Source organism: Ambystoma mexicanum, chromosome 7q, assembly GCF_040938575.1.
Source record: "Ambystoma mexicanum isolate Mex_15411 chromosome 7q, UKY_AmexF1_1, whole genome shotgun sequence".
NCBI classification, from domain to species: domain Eukaryota; kingdom Metazoa; phylum Chordata; class Amphibia; order Caudata; family Ambystomatidae; genus Ambystoma; species Ambystoma mexicanum.
In genome coordinates, this window is record NC_090941.1 from 674,763,669 (window position 1) to 674,782,636 (window position 18,968).

General features: G+C 44.7%; 1 protein-coding gene across 2 annotated transcripts in view; it reads left to right on the forward strand.

Annotated features, from left to right (window-relative positions):
• The window catches only part of ATP8A2 (ATPase phospholipid transporting 8A2), a 3,773,191-nt gene that overhangs the window by 430,149 nt on the left and 3,324,074 nt on the right, over nucleotides 1-18,968 (forward strand). The gene's annotated exons all lie outside the window — the stretch shown is intronic.

Consider the following 18,968-nt stretch of genomic DNA (forward strand, 5'->3'; position numbering starts at 1 on the left):
TTAGGTAGATATGACACATTACCTTCTGTAAGGGAAAGGTTAATTAGTTTGGTAATCCAGGGAGCCAGAATATCCATACAATCCTTAAAGATACTGAAGGGGCAGCTGTCACAGAGACAAGCGATGCGCTTCATTACGGCCACGATTTTGAAGATGTGAGCTTTGGTGCAGGGTTGAAAGTCAAATTGGATGGGTGGTTGTTTGTTTTGGGAGCTAGAGGATCGGGTGGGAAAGGAAGGTCTATCCTGGTGTTAGTGCGCAGGTTTTGTTGAGACGAAATTGCTTGTTGACGGCCGGTGATTTTATGGATCACTTGACACCATGCAGAATCTTTATTGGATGCTGTTTTACTCACAGATTTACCTTTGAATTCTTTTAGGATTGAGAAGAGCTCCCTGGAGCTAGATTTAGCGCATACAATGATACTATTGAAACTAGATGATTTTGCCTCAACAATGGCTAGTTTAAAGTTTGTTATTGTTTGTTTGTACAGAGGGGAAGGGTGCTTCTGCCAATCTCTTTCTGCATTTCTTTTCAATCACCTAAGAGACAGAATAGTTTCATTGAACCGAGAATTTTTATTTGATTCAGCTTTCTCTAGCTTGGATTTTTCAGGGGCAAGAGCTTCAATGGTGCAATTAATAGTTGTGGTAAGATGACGAGCAAGATCGTCAAGTTTTCAAAGGATTTAAGGGGGGATAACCTGGCTGTCAGTTTGACTGATAGCTTTTGTGGAGTAATATTTTTGATGTTTCTGGTCACTTTAAACTGTTTAGGTTCAGCATCATGTCTCAGTGGTGGTGCTGGCTAAAGGACTGTGATATTCACTATAGAGTGATCAAACCAGGGACATTTCATTACAGAGATGTATGTGGCCAATACGTGACCTGTAACTTCCCAGTGCAGTGTGTATGTCCCCCTCATTGTGTGGGAACGGTGGCCTCTTGTGAGAATCCAATTGCGCTTATGGCAGAGAGAAGAGAGGCGGCTTGCTTATCCTGAGGATCTTCAGCCCAGAGATTAAAGTCCCCTAGCGCCATCACTGGAGAGATAGCTTTAGTAATGTTATTGAGTAAACTGAGGAATTGTTCCTCAAAGGAGGGGGTATCTCTGGGGGGGTCGATAGATCACCAGAATGACCAGAGAACTGTTTTTATTCGTTTTTATTTTGGCCTGAAGGCTTTCACAGCCGTTGGGGGATTAGTGGGGAATGATATGCAAGTTGAGGTGTTTGTTAAAGAGAATTGGTACTCCTTCACCTTTTTGATCATGTCAATCGGTGCAACAGAATTTGGGCGGAATGGCCAGGGTAGCACTGGAAGGTGTCGCTTCGTTCAGCCACGACTCTGTTATGGCAAGGAAATCAGGAGTGGCCTTGGCAAGAACATCTTGAATTTCCACGCCGTACTGCATAAGAGAGCATGTGTTAAGGTGAGAAAAGCTCAAGGAATCACGCTGTTGGTGTGAAGTATGGAGAGGATTGATCTCCCTCGAAGTTTGGACAGAACATGGGATAGGGCCATTCTTCATGGCGTTAGGTGGGAGTTCAGTAGCATCTTGGTTATCAAGGCCCAATTGGGAGGAGCCCTGGGTACCTGTTTCTAGGATGTTGCCTGTTGTCTGATAATTGACAGAGCCCAGAGGGTTCGCCTGGGATAGCCCGATAACGGGAGTTCCCATGGCCAAAGGTTTGACCTGGGCAGAGTATAAGGTATGATCCACTAGACGGTAGGTCACAGGTCATTGTTGACTTGGTATGTAAACTATTAGCCATATGGTGATTGGCCCTTGTCAAGTGTGGTATCGCAGGCCACTGTATTTCGCCAGGATATCCACTTGTTTTTGCTTCTGTGAGACTTGGTTGTGCGTAAAGGGAGCCACGACTAATCCGCAAAGCTCACTAATGGTGTGGTGAATGACACGCATAGTGAAACGAGTAGTCAAAGTGCAAAGTATTACCTGTTGTCTGTGAGGTAGCAAGCCTGCTGAGGTGGGAAGCGGTTCACACAGGGTGCAAACCGGCAACAACCAGCCTCTTCAAACACGCTGCCAACGTTGTAAAGAGGGCCGGTGGTGCTGGGAGGTGCAGACCCTAAGAACTTCAGAACTTGCCTGCAGCTCCGCGTAGAGGTAGAGCTGCAACAGACGCAACAAGGCCCACAGCATTACAATATGAAAGTAAAAAGCATGCAGAAAATTAAATGCCCACAATTGTAAATCTGGGTTTGCCAGCAGATCTAGCCAGATTTAAAGAACAAGGTTCTTAAAGTAATGATGCAGTCCTAAGTGCTTGGCTTTCGTGACACACACACACATCAAACAATATCAGTAGGAAATCATCAATATGCATAACACGGTGGCAATACCCCCAACAGATCTTTCAAACATAGATATGTAATCAGAAGTCAGAAAAACAACAGTGCTCTCAAACATATGCACAAGAACCACTGTGGCGAAATACACCAGAGGTAGCAATCAATGAAGCTGTCACATCCTGCAGTCTGCTATAAACAGGTCCCATGTGCATAAAGCACACATCTCAGTGTCTGGCAGAATGCAGAAAGCCAGCATTGCCAGACTTAGACAGGATGAACACCACATTTTAGAACCTGCACCCAACCTTCCAGTAAGCAGGGCGGAGTGAGGGGAAGAAAGGAGACAAAACCTTTTACTCTAAGCCAATAAACATGGTCATGTACATGGTCTTCTGACACTCTAGCAGACTTGTCTGTTCCTTGCACGCTTGACTTCACTCTACTGGGCTGCTGAGGAACGGCCTGTCGGCCCATGCAGGCATTCGTGTGGGTGGGTCGGGGCTCAGTGGTCCTCGGGCTTTGGGATGCAGTCTTCTGTGTTCACGATCAATAGGTTGCAGGCAACAGACAATAATTTCTCAGACAGGGGCCAGGGTTTGCCATCTGTTCCGAACCTCCAACTTCCGCCTGGAGTGTATCTTCCCATCCATATGCTACAGCATTATGACCTTCCTGAATATGGAAGACAACTTGTGTATTTATGGGTATTTGTGTGACGGAAGGACCAGTAGCATATTACAAAAGAGCATATAGTTTAATACGGAAGTCAGGTTGGAGGGGAAGACATTATTTTGGCCTAAGTGGTATTTGATTGTTATCCAATGGTTAGGTGACCTTTTTGAAGAAGGAAAATTGATCTTATTTGAAAGACTGAAAAAGGAAAAGAAACTTGAAAATGCTTCTTTCAGGGGATATAGGAAAATGAGGAAAGCTGTGGGAAATAAAATTCCCGAAGTTTGCAAGGACTGGATGCATTGGTTACAAGAATTCAAACTGAATGGTAACACTGCCTCCAAGGTGTATAAACATCTAGCATAATATAAGATTCCTGATGAAAAGATTTTGGTCAAATGGTCAGAGGTAATAGACTCGGAAATTAGTCTGCACAGATGGAACAATATATGCAGGAATATGTCTTTGACCTTGTTGAATTTAGGGGAAAGAGCAAGACAGATTAAAATCCTGAATGGGGTATACTGGACTCAAGAGAAATTATATAAAGGGGACTTGTTAGAGTCAGAGGCATGCTGGAAATGCAAACACAGAGTGGGATCCTTTGAACATATGATGTGGGAATGTGAAATTGTAAGGGATTTCTGGAGAGAAGTGACACAAACAATGAATAATGGTTTAATGATTGATGTGGACTTTGACTATGAAAGCATTATTCTAGGGGAGTAGGATCTGTTGGTTCTGTAGAGCTTCGCTCTATGCAAATAATATTGCTTTGAACAATTGGAAAAGTGTGCAAACACCCTCTGTTTTGGAATGGATGACAGATGTTGTGCAGATGTCTACAAATCAAAGGGAGATCTTATGTAGGAAGAAGAAAAAAGACATGTATGAGGATATTTGGGATAGATTTCTTGATCTTTGACCTATTTTCAATATGTGAATGTGTGCAGTTGCACTTTCCTTTACTGTGAACGCAATGTATTTTTGTACCTGTAAAATGTATTTTGATACTGTATGTTTCCTGTTCCTGTTAACAATAAATATGTGAATACAAAAAAGAAAAACAAGAGGTTATATAGTAGTCCCATTAACCACTGCTTTACAATACAGGAGTGGTGCATCATTAGGCAATATAATAGCCTGCTCGTGGAGGGGGTTGATGGGGAACATAGAAGGGGGCTGGTTCACATGTACAATCCATAGTGGACAAATGTGTGATATATACAACAGCTCAAGTCAAGACTGTGGTTGGTGATTAAGGAGAGGCAGCGAGGTTCGTGCATTTTCACTTTAAAAAGTGGCCTAGAAAATAAAATCTTCCAAAACATTCCTGTGACTTCTTTGTTAAATGTTAAGACGTGTTCCCCTGGAAACCAGGCACATGCTCAAGGATTTTTTTTTAGGAACAGATGTTCCTCTCATGCAAAACTCGAATTCCAAGACATAATTTAAATAAACTTGTATTGAGTTCTACAGTGTCTCCATATTGAAAACTTTACTCCACCTATCCCGTCTGTGCCGCAATCTGGCTTCTTTATTTTTCTTTATGAATTTAATTACATTTGCTGAAGCACTGTTACTCAGAATGGCAATCCTGTTTTCCCATGAGTGTGCGGTAAAAATACCACACCGTCTGGGATACAAGCCATGATGTTAAGTGGGTTTGGTTATTTATTATTTATTTGGGTGATAGAGTTGGTGCTTCGAACAGAAGCGCTTTGCATAGTGCATGCAGCAGCGCACGCAGTCCCATTTATGGATACTCTGATAAAGGCATCGGAGAGAGACGCAGGATCCATGACTCACCACATGCTCAATAAAGCCGACCCCGTATTAGTATAGGAAAACACTTGTGTACAGGCGCGTTATAAATGCCACATCATATCATATCGTAAATGATCTAGGACCCTCATTCTATCCCGTAGCATTGTATGCTATCACTTATCATGCCCTGTGATCCCACCTTGTGGCCCCAAAAATTTAACTTGGGTTTTGAGAAGAGAAGCTTGAAGAACAAAAATTGGGCCTCATTACGAGTTGGGCAGTATTCCGGTGGAATACCGACCAATTGAATTACCGTTACCACCACTTGGTCTGGCGGATTTACTGCCGGATTACAAGTGGTGGCGGCAGTGTTAGTCCCCATTAATTTGGAGTCTGTAGGACTACATTGGGAATTTTGGCGGAATTGCTGCAGTGGTAATTTCGCCAGCGTAAATTCTGATGATTTTGCCGATTCTTTGGCAGAAAGTGGGGGGAAAGCCTAATGCTGGAGGTAAACCCCTCTTTGAGGGCCAAACTCATAGTATGGCAGAGCAGGAAAAGTGGCAGTAATTTTGTTACCACCACTTTTTCCTGCACTGCCACACTGGCAATGAGGCCCGTGTCTTGCATGTGGGCCCAGGAGCATGAGCTCCAAGAGCCACACATAGAAACTAGCAAGTGTAAACTGACATAGAGAAATGGGAACCACCGAAGCCCAGGCCTATAGTGTGGCGTGGACTGGTATTTGTATTTGTATTTATTTATTTTGTATTACACACCTTGCCCAGAGGCATCTGGGCGCATAAACTTCAAGTATACATGGTTACAAAACATATTAACAATAAAGAAAAGGAGAGGTGGAGTCAGTCAGATAAGGACGTACGCCGAGGATGCAGCTGTTCAGTTACCTGAAGAGATTACATACAAAGGAAAAAATATACAGTAAAGGTGCAAGTTATAAGGCAGATACATGGTGCAGTGACTATTAGAAGGTGGAGTTAAGCTCGAATAGGAGAGCGGTCATGGGTAAAGAGCCATGTTTTGGCCTTGGTTTTGAATGTGTGGTAAGATGGTTCGGCTCTGAGGATGTTAGGAAGTGTGTTCCAAAGCTTAGCAGCGAGGACAGGGAAGCTGGATCCCCCAGCGTTTTGTAACTTAAATCTCGGTGTGGATAGGGCGTGAGTGTGAGCTGATCTCAGTGGGCGGGATGAGGAGTGGGCGGTAAAGCGGTTGGCTAGATAGGCAGGGGCCGAATGAGATAGGCATTTGTGTGTCAGTGCAAGTGTTTTAAGGGATGTTCTATGTGTAACAGAGAGCCAGTGTAGCCTGCGCCTGGTGTCAGAGATGTGGGTCGTTCTGTGTATGTTGAGAGCAGCTCTTAATGCGTTATTTTGAGATACATGAAGCTTGTTGATATTCCTTTGGTTAGTCCCAAGATATAGGGCATTACAGTAGTCAATTTTAGCCATGATTAGAGTTCCAGCCAGGATAATACAGTTGGCTGTAGTCAGGAAGGGCCTGCATGCGGTGATCAATTTGCAGGTGCATGCAGATGCTGAGACTACTGCATTAGTTTGTCTTGTGAGAGAAAGAGTAGAATCAAGGTAAATGCCTAAAGTTTTTGTGTTATTAGAAACCTTGATGAAATTGCTGTCGATGCTAAACGTTTTGAAGGGTCTAGTTTAAGTCTATGCTGGGAGCCAAGGATGAGTAACTCAGTTTTCTCATCATTTAGGCATAGCCCATGATTAGCCATCCAGGCCTGGATGACCAAGTAAATGTCATTAAGGGCTTTTGACTCCTTCACGTAATCACCAGTGATAGGGATGAGTATCTGGGTGTCATTGGCGTAATTAGTATAGGTGACACCCAGATAGTCGATAATATGAAAGAGAGGCTTCGAAGCGTATGGCGGTTGCTGTAGCAAATGGGCATCCGGCAGAAACTACAAGGACCACCATCCTCTACTGCATGCCGCACATGACGTTGTGATGTCACGCGCCATCCAGCACTACAGCATGACGTCATCAGACCTCACTGAAGTGCAGCGTAGATGTCCGCGGCTTGTATTTAGGTGCAGACGAACAGTGATCTTTGTTTTCAACATTTCTGTAAGTAGCTTCTTGAATTCTTCTGTTTGCCAGTTTTGTACGGTTTCTGTGACCCTGCATCTGGATTTTTGATTGCTATTGAATTTCCCTGAACTGGCTTTGACGTTGGTGTTATCTCCTGCCTTACTGGTTTACGAACCTGGTTTGTCCGGGGAACTGCATCTATCTTTACTGTTTGGATTGCTTGCTGGATTCATGTCTGGACCTGCATGACTCGGAGAACTCTTCCTGGATTGAGTGCTGAATCATTTTAGGACTACCCCAGTTGTGCCCTCGTTCCGTCCGGGGTAGACCCCTACCTTCCTTTTGTCTTCCTATCCTTCCCTGACCTTTCCTTTCCCCCTCCGGTAGCCGCACACTCGTGCTGTTCAGGTCAGACACCCCCTGCACTGTGCTCCCTTGTTCCTCTACTTCCCTTGTGAATTCCACTCCTTATCAGGAAACTCCTAGCACAGACCTCTCTCATCCAGGTAGGGTGTTACTCTTACTTCTAGATACCTAGCACCTTTTTGGGGACCTCTCACTAAAGAGTGCCTTTTCCTTTTTCTTTGCAGCCTGGGAGTGAGCCTTGCAGCTTCCCTCCTGAGCTTTCGGCTGAGCCCTTGGTACCTGTGTTTTGTAATTCTAGGTACGGTGCTCTCAGGAGGAAGGTCTATCTTTGCCACGACCCTGATTTGTCCCAAAGGCTGCAAATCATACACCAGCTCGTCCTATTCTCACCAGTTGTCCCCTGATTCTCTTTATCAGAAATGAGTTCATAACGGGACAGTGTCCTGTAAGCTGATTGAGGTCCAGTGACTGTCCCTTGCCAAGCAGCAGCACTAAATTCTGGTGACCAAGGGATCCCCCATATATCTTCCCCAGACACTTTATCTGTTAACTTGGGGAGGTACCTACCCCTTTTGTCACCCCATTACACGTCCCCAAATCTAGGCAGGGGACTTCATCACAACCAACATAACATGCCCCGAAATCAGGTTGCTGATGCTTCTGGCTGTCACAGGAACTGATAAAAGGCTATACTGTGTTATTTGTTTTATTTGTTTATTTACTGTTTTATGTCATATAGCATTGCAACGAGGCATAACGCTAAAATTAGGGGGTTTGAGATGAGCATGGGGGCATCTTCAGGCAGGGTCGGTCTGGGACAAGAAATAGGCCCAGACACCCAAGAAAAAGTGGCCCACCCCTCGCCTCACGACCCTTGACCTCTGATGACATCACCGGAAGTGATGTCATTTGACTCCACCCGAATGTGACATCCCGTGAAGTGATGAAACACGACCTTTTTCACCCCTTGACAAAACAGGAAGTGGCATCAAATAGCATCGTTCCTAAGTATACTACGAAAAATATGGTTATGATTTCACTAATGTGATATACATTTCATACACGAATGGATCACCATATGTGTCATGAATATCTGTTTGTATTGATCCATATTGTCACCTTACTGTAAATGCAAGCAAACGTCCAAGGCCAAATGATAATATGTTATTGTATAGCACTTACGCTTAAGCCCTTTTTTAAAGAACAAATATGCACACAATATCACCCAACCTGTGTTGGTACTCATTTATCGACCTCAGAAGGAGGAAAGTCTGAGATGGCGTTGCTGGGATTCGAACCTGCAACACGCAGATCACTCACACACCACAGCAGTGAGCGCTCAACGCACTGAGCTTATCAGCTGTGGTAATATGAGCAATGATTCTGTAGTGGATACCATTAAACTGGTAACTGAGATTTAACAGCAGACCAGTTAAGTTCATCTGTAGGTCTGGTGCAAAGTTGGCCGCATACTGCAGCAGCATGTGAATGATGCATGCATCATAATTTATGATGCACACATCATGCATGCAAATCAATCATCAAAGCAAGGTAACGTGTTACCTTGCTTGGATAAATTATGCCGTAGTTGGTGCTTTTTGTTTGTTTAAACAAAAAAATAGGGTTTTTTTCAAACTTTTTTTAAAATAATTTTTTTTGACCGGCCCAGGCGTGGGCAGAAACTTGCCGAGTGGCAGATGGGCCAATCCGACCCTGTCTTCAGGAAACCTGCAGAGTTCATCTCAGATCTCAACATGCAGTAATTACTGTTACTGACAGGCCAGTATAATTGCACCCTGTAAGTGTGTTCCCTGAAATTGGACTTAATTGGACTTAAACACCATGTATTTATTAAGTTTTTGTATGAACCTTTTTAATACAATCAAGGTCAGAATGTGTCACACTGGTGCTAAAACTGAAAAAAACAAGATGTGGGGGAGATGATGCCTCCCAAATGCCAGGGTGCAGTGTAAGGTAAAGGCCACTCTCTCTCAGCAACGTGCCAACAGAACTTTGTTCGGTCTCTACAAGTTTCAGAAATCAAAACAATTCAAACCGGGCACAGGCGCAAAGCAATGTGTTCCAATAATTCCTTGAAGTCCCAACAATGGATAAAGGGGAAAATCAAATGGTTCCTTCCTAATAGAGGTTGTCAAATATCCTCCCAGTGTATGACTGATGGGGGTTTATTCAGTCCTCCAAAACTTTGCTCGGGGTGAAGAATTTCTTCAGCCATGGTGGACCCATAACTCTCTACGACCCAGAAGTGTTTGGGGTCCTGCCACCCACAACCTCCTAGGGGATTATTTAGGACACGCTCTTTGAGATCTGGCAATGAAGTCCTGCCAGACTAGTCCCACGGTTGGTGCTTCCGGGTGGGTCTGGTGCACCCTGGTGAGGTTTGGTGGAGAATCATGGCCCTACTCTTGTAGGATAGGGTAGTATTGCTGTCACGGTCCCCGTCCCCTGCTCATGGATTCACTGTTCCATTAATCCGGGAGCTACCACTAAGCGTTTACAATGCTCCTGGCGGTTGACATGGTATCTGTATCAACGCTGCGGCCTCAGGCGACGTCCCATTCCCTGCCGGCCGTGTGTCTCTGTTGTTGCCATGGTTGCGCAATGCTCTGCTATCCCTGTGCGCAAGCGGCTACGTCATCACCCCACGCGCCTGACACAGAAGCATAAAGGAGCTTGGAATCCATCGGTGAGTGCTTCTGATTGAAGTAAGGTCTGCACTTTCAGTTCTATGGGTGTTACCTTTGATCCTTGCCCTTGTTACTGAATCTTTGACTTGCCTCTGGATAACGAATTCAACTGCCTTTGTTACCAACCTCTGCCTGGAACCTTGACTTGCTTCTTGATAACGATTTCAACTGTTTGCTGTTGTCGACTAGCTTTGTCTTCACAGCTTTTCGTGAGATATTGTTTGCCTGTTTTCTGCTGGTTTGCAACTCTGCGAACATTATGCTTTACGACTTACCTAAAGAATACCTCGGATATGGATTGAATTACATTTCTCCTACCTTCCAAACAGAGAGCACTTAACTGTGGACACCTTGCTGTTAATCGCTGCTCATCTGTTTTTTCTTAGAGCTCCCTCATTCTGGCTGGGTCTGCCAGTCCATGCTAATCATATTAACCCTTCTCTCCTTTCACTTTCTCTGCTCCAAAATACAATGTTCCTGTTCTACCACTCCAATCCAGGAGTCCCATCAGAAAACATCTATCCAAAATAAGTTTTTTTCCACCATTCAACGTCTTCCTTTTTAAAGCCCAATTCCTAGTCTATTCAGGTTCGTATTAGAGCATCTTATCTCATTCTTTACTGGTTTCAAATTAGGTTCCAATCCTAAAAAACATTCTTCATTTCTTGCAGCCTGGAGAATACCCAGTAGTATTTTTTCCCTTCCAAGTAAACCTCCATCCTGTCCTTACATTTTTCACAGAAAGGGTGGTAGTGCATAGGGAAGGTCACCCTCTAAGAGGAGGCCCGAATTGGGCAGAGGAACTGGTAACATTAAGAATCTTCTCGTTCTGCAATATCTCTGCTGTATTCCCGGTTTGCGTGAGTATGGACATGTGCTGCATTCCCGGTTTGTGCGTGTATTGACAGAATCAGAAGCCTTGAATGGCTGTGGCTGAAACTATGACCAGTCTTGTACAACTGGACACAGATCGACGCACCAACATGACCACGGCTCAGTCAGACATCAATCGAAGGATGGATGATTTACAGGATTTGGCACATCCACCCACACGGAATCAGATTATTCTGGTGCTACCGCTTCAGCTCCGGTTTATCCTATACCATAACAGAATCCATTCCCTGTTCTGATGTCCACTCAGTTTATATTGGCACCCCCTGAAAGATTTTAAGGTGTCCCAAAGACTTATCGTACCTTCATTAACCATTGTAAGCTACACTTTCTTTGTCGCCCTGCCTCATTTCCAGACCCTAACACGAAAGCAGCCTTTGTCCTTTCTTACTTAGGTGGTACCGCTGCAGCCTGGGCTAACCCACTGCTGGAATCCAACAGTTATATGTTTTATGACTGTGATGCACTTAATCAACGCCATGAATCGTGTCTTTGACACACGTTACAAAACTCAAGCTACTGATTTAGAATTTCTGGAGCTCAAACAGGGTACTGCACCCATGCTCGCATATTTGGCAACATTTTATAAATTAGCTGCAGAAACAGGTTGGCTTGAAGAGAAGAAGGCAGCTGTCTTCTACAAAGGGTTATCAGATGAATTACCTCTGAGTGACCTGCAGCACTGAATGAAACTCTCCTGTAATTCCAGAGTGTGTATTAGGAGTATGAAACCCCTATGGTAAGCTTGGGGGTGGATTTATTTTCCCTAGCATATGTTTGGCACTGTTAACTTTAAACATTGTATCTCCAATTATGCTTGCCGGAGCAGGAGACCACTGTCAATTTGTTCTGACACTTGTGAGGGGAATGCAACTTTGTTTCTTCCTGTGTATAATGTGCAGAAATGTATTTGGAGGGGATCCCACAACGCAGGTCCCACCATCTAGTACCAGAAAATTATCCTGCAGTGCTGTTGTAGGGATAATTGTATCCATCCCATTGGTTCAGGTCTTTAGAATGTTGCAACCTTATTCTCATAAAGGGACAATTTTTGTTTTACTTTATTCATTGCATTTGAATTTTTGTTCAGCGCTGACCCTACCCAAAGAGTCTCAGAGCACCTTGCATGGTTCCAAGGTCGAAAAAGGTGGGAGGTGAAACAGAAGTTTCAAAATATTTTCAGGATAGGGAGATTAGGATACACAAGTGGTGGCAGGGAAGAGGGCACGTGTATGTATGGGGAAACACATGTTTTGATTCTCCTTCTGAAAGTGGCAATGGAGGTTGCAACGTAGAGTTGTAGGGTGTCCCATCTTCTTTGTTGCTGATTTGGGTCTGGATGGAGGCAGCTTCAGGCTGCCTCTAGACTATGGAGATTCCTTCTCTTTGCCCTATGTGAACCTGGGGGTCTTGGGGTTCGTTGAGGGGCCCAGTAGGATTCTGTAGATGTAAGACCATCCCAGTTGCAGTTGCAAACTGAGAAAAAACAAAACGTTTCCAAATATACTGCATGCAGTGTTTTTTAATACCTGCATTTATGGTTTGGCAAAAGTAAATAAAAAACAATTTCCATCCCTATTTGGGGGATGGGAATGAATATGGTGCAGGCAGTAGATCATACGGCTACTATCCCACCTCAAATAGGGGGCACTAGAGTTATTAATAATCCCTCTTTACATTACACAGCAAAGATGGTGGGAATGTGGCCATTGGAGATATGCACATTTCCTCTCTCTTTGGTTGCCTGCTGTCATATGTTTGTCCATTAAGTTGAAAGGATCCATTCTAGTAATGGAATACGCTGTTTGTTCTTATGGTGAGTGTAGGGGTGGGGCGTTTTAAAATGTGTTTCACCACCATTTAATAGAGAGGAGCCCATTGGCTGTGATCAAAGTACTGGTCTCACTGCCCAATCTTTCTTATGTTGGCACGCCCAGCATCAAGACCAAGAGTTCGACCAGCCCCTCACCCGCAGGAGCAAAGAAAGCCTGCTGAATCACTGGACTAGGGGGACAAACAATGTAACGCCATCAAACGGTGGTATAGCTGCTTTGGTAGAATGCTACCTCAGAAACTGCATGTGAAACTAAAGAGATCTTAGTTTGTCTGGAGGGCATGGGATGAATCCTGCAGAGCCCTCACAGAACCCATGCCCAATGTCTACTCCCACATGGACAGGGGAAGGCAGCCGCTACCTGATCCTAACCCTGGGGGTAGTGTTAGCCGGGAGGACCACCTCGGTGGAGAAGGGCCCCAGGGGAATGTGATGGCTCTATTGGGAGGGACGTAGTATTTATCATCCTAAAAAGGAGAGATTTCTATGACGCTGGAATATTTATTGGCTTGCTGTCAGAGTAATGCTTCTCTTCTCAAACCTACCTGCCTTGTTGGTAGTGAAAAGTGTTGTGGTCAGTATGGGAAGAAAATACATGGAAAGCAGAGCATTGAGACTATGGCTTCCAATGAATATAATTCCCCCTTAAATCTAGAGCAATCCTTAATCCTACCCAAATCCTTCCCTAAAGGTGCGTTTACTAAAAAAAAGAGTGAATTATGTAAAATGGAAGACTGTACTTGTGAAATAAAAAGAGATGAGAACATTGGGGACTTCAAGTCCCATAATCCCCTAAGTACTGGGATGAAGGAGAGGGGCTCAGAGGCACAAAACTGCATCATGCAGTTAGATTATCCTAATGTACCACACCTGAGCGGGTCCTTTACGTATTTAAGACCCCCTCAGGTGCAGGCCAGAGGATATACGAGGTGGAGCAGTAGGAGTTGTAAGCAGCAATTGCAGCAGCAGAGAACTGTAGATGCTGGAGCCACCACTGTTGTGGAAGCAGAGTTCGGTACTGAGAGGGTCTTCAGAGTGGAAACTCTAAATTGCAGAGGTTGCGCAGCGGGAAGCAGTAGACTGACAAGCCGCCCCGTAAAAGAGAGAGACTCTCTTCATTGAATGTCTGATTCTGGTGGCTGGCGAGCAGCGGAGTGCAGGAGGTGCAAGCCAGGCTCCTTTCCCAAGCAGCACAGGCTGCTCGAATGCGACCAAGGCTGGCAGAAGTTCAAAAGTCCACAGAAGAAACAAGGCAGCGGTTCAAACAGATGCATGTGGAGACCAGTGAAATTGCCTGTATTAGGAAATCCTGCAACTCTCCATAGTCGAATGCTAACCACTAATAATATTTTTGAATACCGAACTAATGAAAGAAGGTTATGTGGGTGATATACTCACTTTAAAGGAAGCAAGGTTACAGCCATTGCTGTCAAAACGAAAAGGGATCAATATTGCAGCAAGATATAATCCTGCATTGCCAAAGTAACGAGGGGAAAACATTGAAGAAGACCAATAACAACCATTTCCAAAGGAAAGAGTGGGTAATACTTTGGCAAACATGTAGCCTTCATTGGCAATATAATAAGAGAACATTATTGCATAGGAATTGTAACCATTGCTTCAGAGTGAGGAAGAGTCAATAGATAAGCCACGCACCAACAAGCATTGTATAAGCCAAAGAAAGGTAAGTGTGATAAAGAGACATTAGGCCTCATTACGAGGTTGGAGGTAGCCATTGAGCTATTAGCTCCATGGCTGCCACCAAAACCCTTCCGACTCCGCCCTGGTGAATGGAGCAATTACCGGACCATTCCGAGGTTGTAGGGACCGGTAATTCCCCATTCACCAGGGCCATTCCCCATTCCCATTGAGCCCCCAGAGGGCTCAATGGGTCTGGGGAAGGCGCTAATAACGGTACTGCAAATTGCGGTACCGTTATTAGCTCTAGAGTCCCTTTGCGGGTCCCATCCTTAACGCCTGAAAAAAACAGGTGTTAAGGAAGGACCCGCAAAGGGAACTCGTAGTAGGGTGGTAAGGGATTACCGGCACCAGTGCCCTTACCGGTGCCGGTAATCCCTTACCGCCCACCTCGTAATGAGGCCCATTGTCAGCAGTTGTTTGATGTGAAAGTGAGAGATGAAGAGTGACAGGAGAGAAACCTTCCTTGTAAGAGGTATCAAGGACGAGAAGAACATGCCCTGCATTACCTGGGGCAAGCAGATCAGTGGAATGAACAGCACCAATGTGTATTGTGTCTTCACAGAAGGAATTGTGAATTTTAAATGTTGTTGAAAGTCAAAGACTTTTCTGAAGGTTTGTTAAGCAAACCAAACCAGAAAGTACTTTTAGTAGTGTTCAGGGTTTCTGTCCTGGCAGGGGAGTATACCAGGATAGGGATTGTTAGTGGTAGTCCTGGCAGGTTAGTGCACCAGAAAGAAGACATTGAAGTACTGCATTGTGGTTGAAGGTTGTGAAGGAAAAAAATGGCAAGGCCACTATTGTGCTTGATGATTTATGGTAAAAAAAAATCCTGACAAAGACCTTGCTGTGAATCAAGAAAAATTGTTGAATGGATTTGGTAAAAAAAAAAATCCTGACAAAGACATTGCTATGAACCAAGAAGAACTGTTGAATTGCTTATGTTCCATGGAGGAGAAGTGTTATTGCATTGTTGATTATCAGTTTGTAGATTAAGACTTTTCTTATAGTTTTGTAGAAACTTATCAAATGCAGAGTAAAAGACTTTGGAGCAAGAAGAACTTTACGAATAGAACTTGACTATACCAAGAAGGAACTTTCTTGTTTGTAATCTTGATCGAAAATCCTGTTTTTGAACCTGGGGCAGGGGAATTGACCCAGGCTACAAAGATACATAGTTATCAGGTTCATGTTGAATGTAACTTTAATTTCTGTTAAACTTGTATTGCAATATTGTTTTATGTATGTATCATTGTGAGGCACAGAGTCCTTTTATTAGAGTGTTTTCCTTTAGTCTTGTTTTGATAGGCAGGGAAATCCATGTCAGTGTAGGGAAAGTGAGGTGTTTATCACACCCATTTGAGTTAATGAAATGGTTACTTGTGAAAACCCTTTATCAAGTTGTCCACCTCGCATTTCTGACCCCTCATAGACAGTACACCAAAAGGCTTGTGTAACGCTCACCTGACTCCCACGGAGGCGCTGGCCTGGTTTGGATCTCTGTGGCCTCTTCTAGGGTGATGCGCAGGATTCGGAAGATGGAATGGACCGGACCCCCAAATCTGGCTTGTCTGGCTCGTAGAAACATCCTTCTGTGTGTGAAAAGGGAGTATTAACAATCTGCGGGATAATGCGTAGGCCTCCCACTCCCCTTCTCACCCTCCTCGAAACCCTTCTGCGATTCCCCGTGAAGTCTCACCTTAGGGTCTGAAAAGACGAGCTCTCCATCCTGCTTCTGATGCAGGGGCGCGTTATTATCCAGTTACTTCACTGGATCTCGGATTGGTGAGAGTTCAAGTTCGCTTGACTTTTCTGGTAAGGTACCGTAAGAATTCTGTTGCAAGTTCAAGCTTTAAATAACCATTGTCTGTTTTCTCTATTTCAGGTGCTGAATAAAGATTCCGAGTTAGGGAATGGAACCGCCGAAGGAAAACTCTGGTGAGTCTTTGATGAGTGGTTCCTCTAGTGTTCTTGCATTAATGCACTAATGCTTGTGTCTTTTTTCCCCTTAGGGGCCGGGGTTCGGAAATGCCGAGGATACGGCGCCGACCCGAAGTGAGAAGAGATGTCCCAATAAATATCAGGTAAGTCTTTGATGAGCGTTCCGCTAATGTCCTTGCATTCGCTCACTAATGCTAATTTCTTTTTCCCCTTAGGGGCCGGGGTTCGGAAATGCCGAAGAAACGGCGCCGACCTGAAGTGAAGAGGGATTGACCCAACAGGTAAGTCTTATGGTGGAAATTAAGCCTTTCTTATTCTCTTCCCTAGCTCACCTTTGTTCTTGTCTTTTTCTCCTTTAGGCGCTGAAATGCGGCGGAAGATCCAGATGGTCGCAGATGGGCAAGAAGGCGCCTAGTAAAGGTGAGTGGAATGCTGCGCTGCAGCGAGAAATGCGATGTGCTTTTAAAAATGAATGTCTTCCCTTTAGGATCGTCGCCGAGATGACTCTGGAATGCGGATTAAGCAGGTAATGTCTCTTCTTTCTCCTGTTCTCCTCTCTTCTCCCTTTACAGGTGTTCCAGCATGCTGTCGGGCGTGGCTGGAGTCTGGATGCAGGAGCAGACACGGTGAGCGTCCAGCTGCTAGGTGCAGAACAACGCGAAGCGTGAGTTGCTGCTTCGGCGTGGCTTAAATAGCCTTCAAAGTAGTTCCAGGTATGTATTCTTCCTCTAAGGTATGTATTCTTCCTCCGGCCACACCCGTGTGGTAAAGTAGTCCCATAGGTAAAATAGTCCCATTCAGGCCTCTAGGTGGCCTGGATGTTGCAGCACGGTCTGCATCAGGTAAGTTCACACAAAGCACTTTTTAACACAAAGTCATCCTTTATGAGCCTAGCGCCTATGGCGTCTGGACTGTTGTCCAACATGAGCCTGGTGCCAAAGGCGCCAGGACTGAGTCCAAAGGGCCCCTACCTGGGGCCGCTGGGACTTCCCTCGGGAACATGATGTCTGCCTCTGGGGTTGCTGGGCCCGGTCTGGCTCCTTGGGGGTAGGCATCATGACAGTACCCCCTCCCAAGGCCCCTCCCAAGGTTGTTCTCTCCGGAGGTTTCGGTTTGTTTGGGAATTTCCGGTGGAATTTCTGTATTAACCGGGGCGCATGTACCTGGTCGCTTGGTTCCCAAGACCTTTGCTGAGGCCCATATCCTTTCCAATCAATTAAATAGAAGAGTTTTGACTTTGACACCTTGGAATCTAATATGTCTTTAACTTCGAATTCCAGCTCCCCATCTACTTGAATTGGTTCTGGTGGTTTAATTAGTCTGGTTCCAGGTTGTACTGGTTTCAACAGTGATACGTGAAAAACGGGATGGATTCGCATGTTAGCTGGTAGATCGAGTTTGAAGGCCACCGGGTTGATTATAGCTTTGATTGGGTAGGGCCCCACATATCTTGGATTGAAAGTTTGCGGTCCTTTGAGTGGTAAATGTCTAGTCACTAGCCACACTTGGTCCCCTATTTGGTACGGAGGTGCTTCACTTTGATGTAAATCAGCATTTTCTTTGTACTTTTTCTTGGCTTGCTGTAAATGAGTCGTTGCTTCTTTGAAGGCTCGAGTTATCGTGGAATGCAAATGATCTACAGCGGGCATTTCAAGACTTTGAGGGGAGTCAAGGTCAGAGGTTCGGGGGTGATGGCCATATAAGGTATAAAAAGGGGTTTGTCCCGTTCCAGAATGTACAGAATTGTTATATGCATATTCTGCGATCCAAAGAATGTCTTTCCAATTACATTCAGATTGGTGCAACATACACCGAAGATACTGTTCAAGGGTCTGGTTTGTTCTCTCGGTTTGACCATCGGTCTGGGGGTGGTGACTAGTGGATAGTCGTACATCGATTTGTGCCAGTTGACAACACTTTCTCCAAAAATGGGAAATAAATTGGCTTCCTCGATCAGAGACCAGTATGGATGGAAAACCATGTAAACGAACGACATTCTCAAGAAATTCCTTGGCCAGGATGGAGGCTGACGGAAACCCCTTTAAAGGGATAAAATGGGCCATTTTGGAGAAGAGGTCCACAATCACCAGGATAGTGTTGTATCCATAGCAAGGAGGCAGGTCTGTAATAAAGTCCAGCGACAAGGTGTGCCAAGGTGCCGGTGGGATGTCCAAGGGTTGTAAAAGGCCGGCTGGTCTTTTCTTTTGACCTTTATTTTGGGCGCAAACTCCGCAGGACATGACAAAGGATTTTATATCCTTTCGCCAGGAGGGCCACCAGAATTGCCTTTTGATCTTTTCTTCAGTTTTAGCAATACCAGGATGTCCTTCCATTAATGTATCATGATAATGGGCAATAACGAGTTCTTGCAATTCCTTATGAGGCAGAAATAATTGCCCCTGGAAGTAGGGTAGATCATTATTGACGGAAAAGTGTGAACCCTTTTGACTCCATTCTTGCAAGGATGTAGGGTCTAAAAGTTGTTTAACTCTAGTTTGAATGTCCTCAATAGTTTGTAAAGAGGTCAACCCCAAAATTCTCTGTTCAGGTATAATCAGTACTGGTTCTAAGCTTGAATTTGTTTCTCCCATCCCAATCCGGGATAAAGCGTCCGCTTTGCCATTCTTGCAGCCAGGGCGGTATGTGATTACAAAATCAAACTCTGCAAAGAATAAAGTCCATCGGAGTTGACGTGATGATT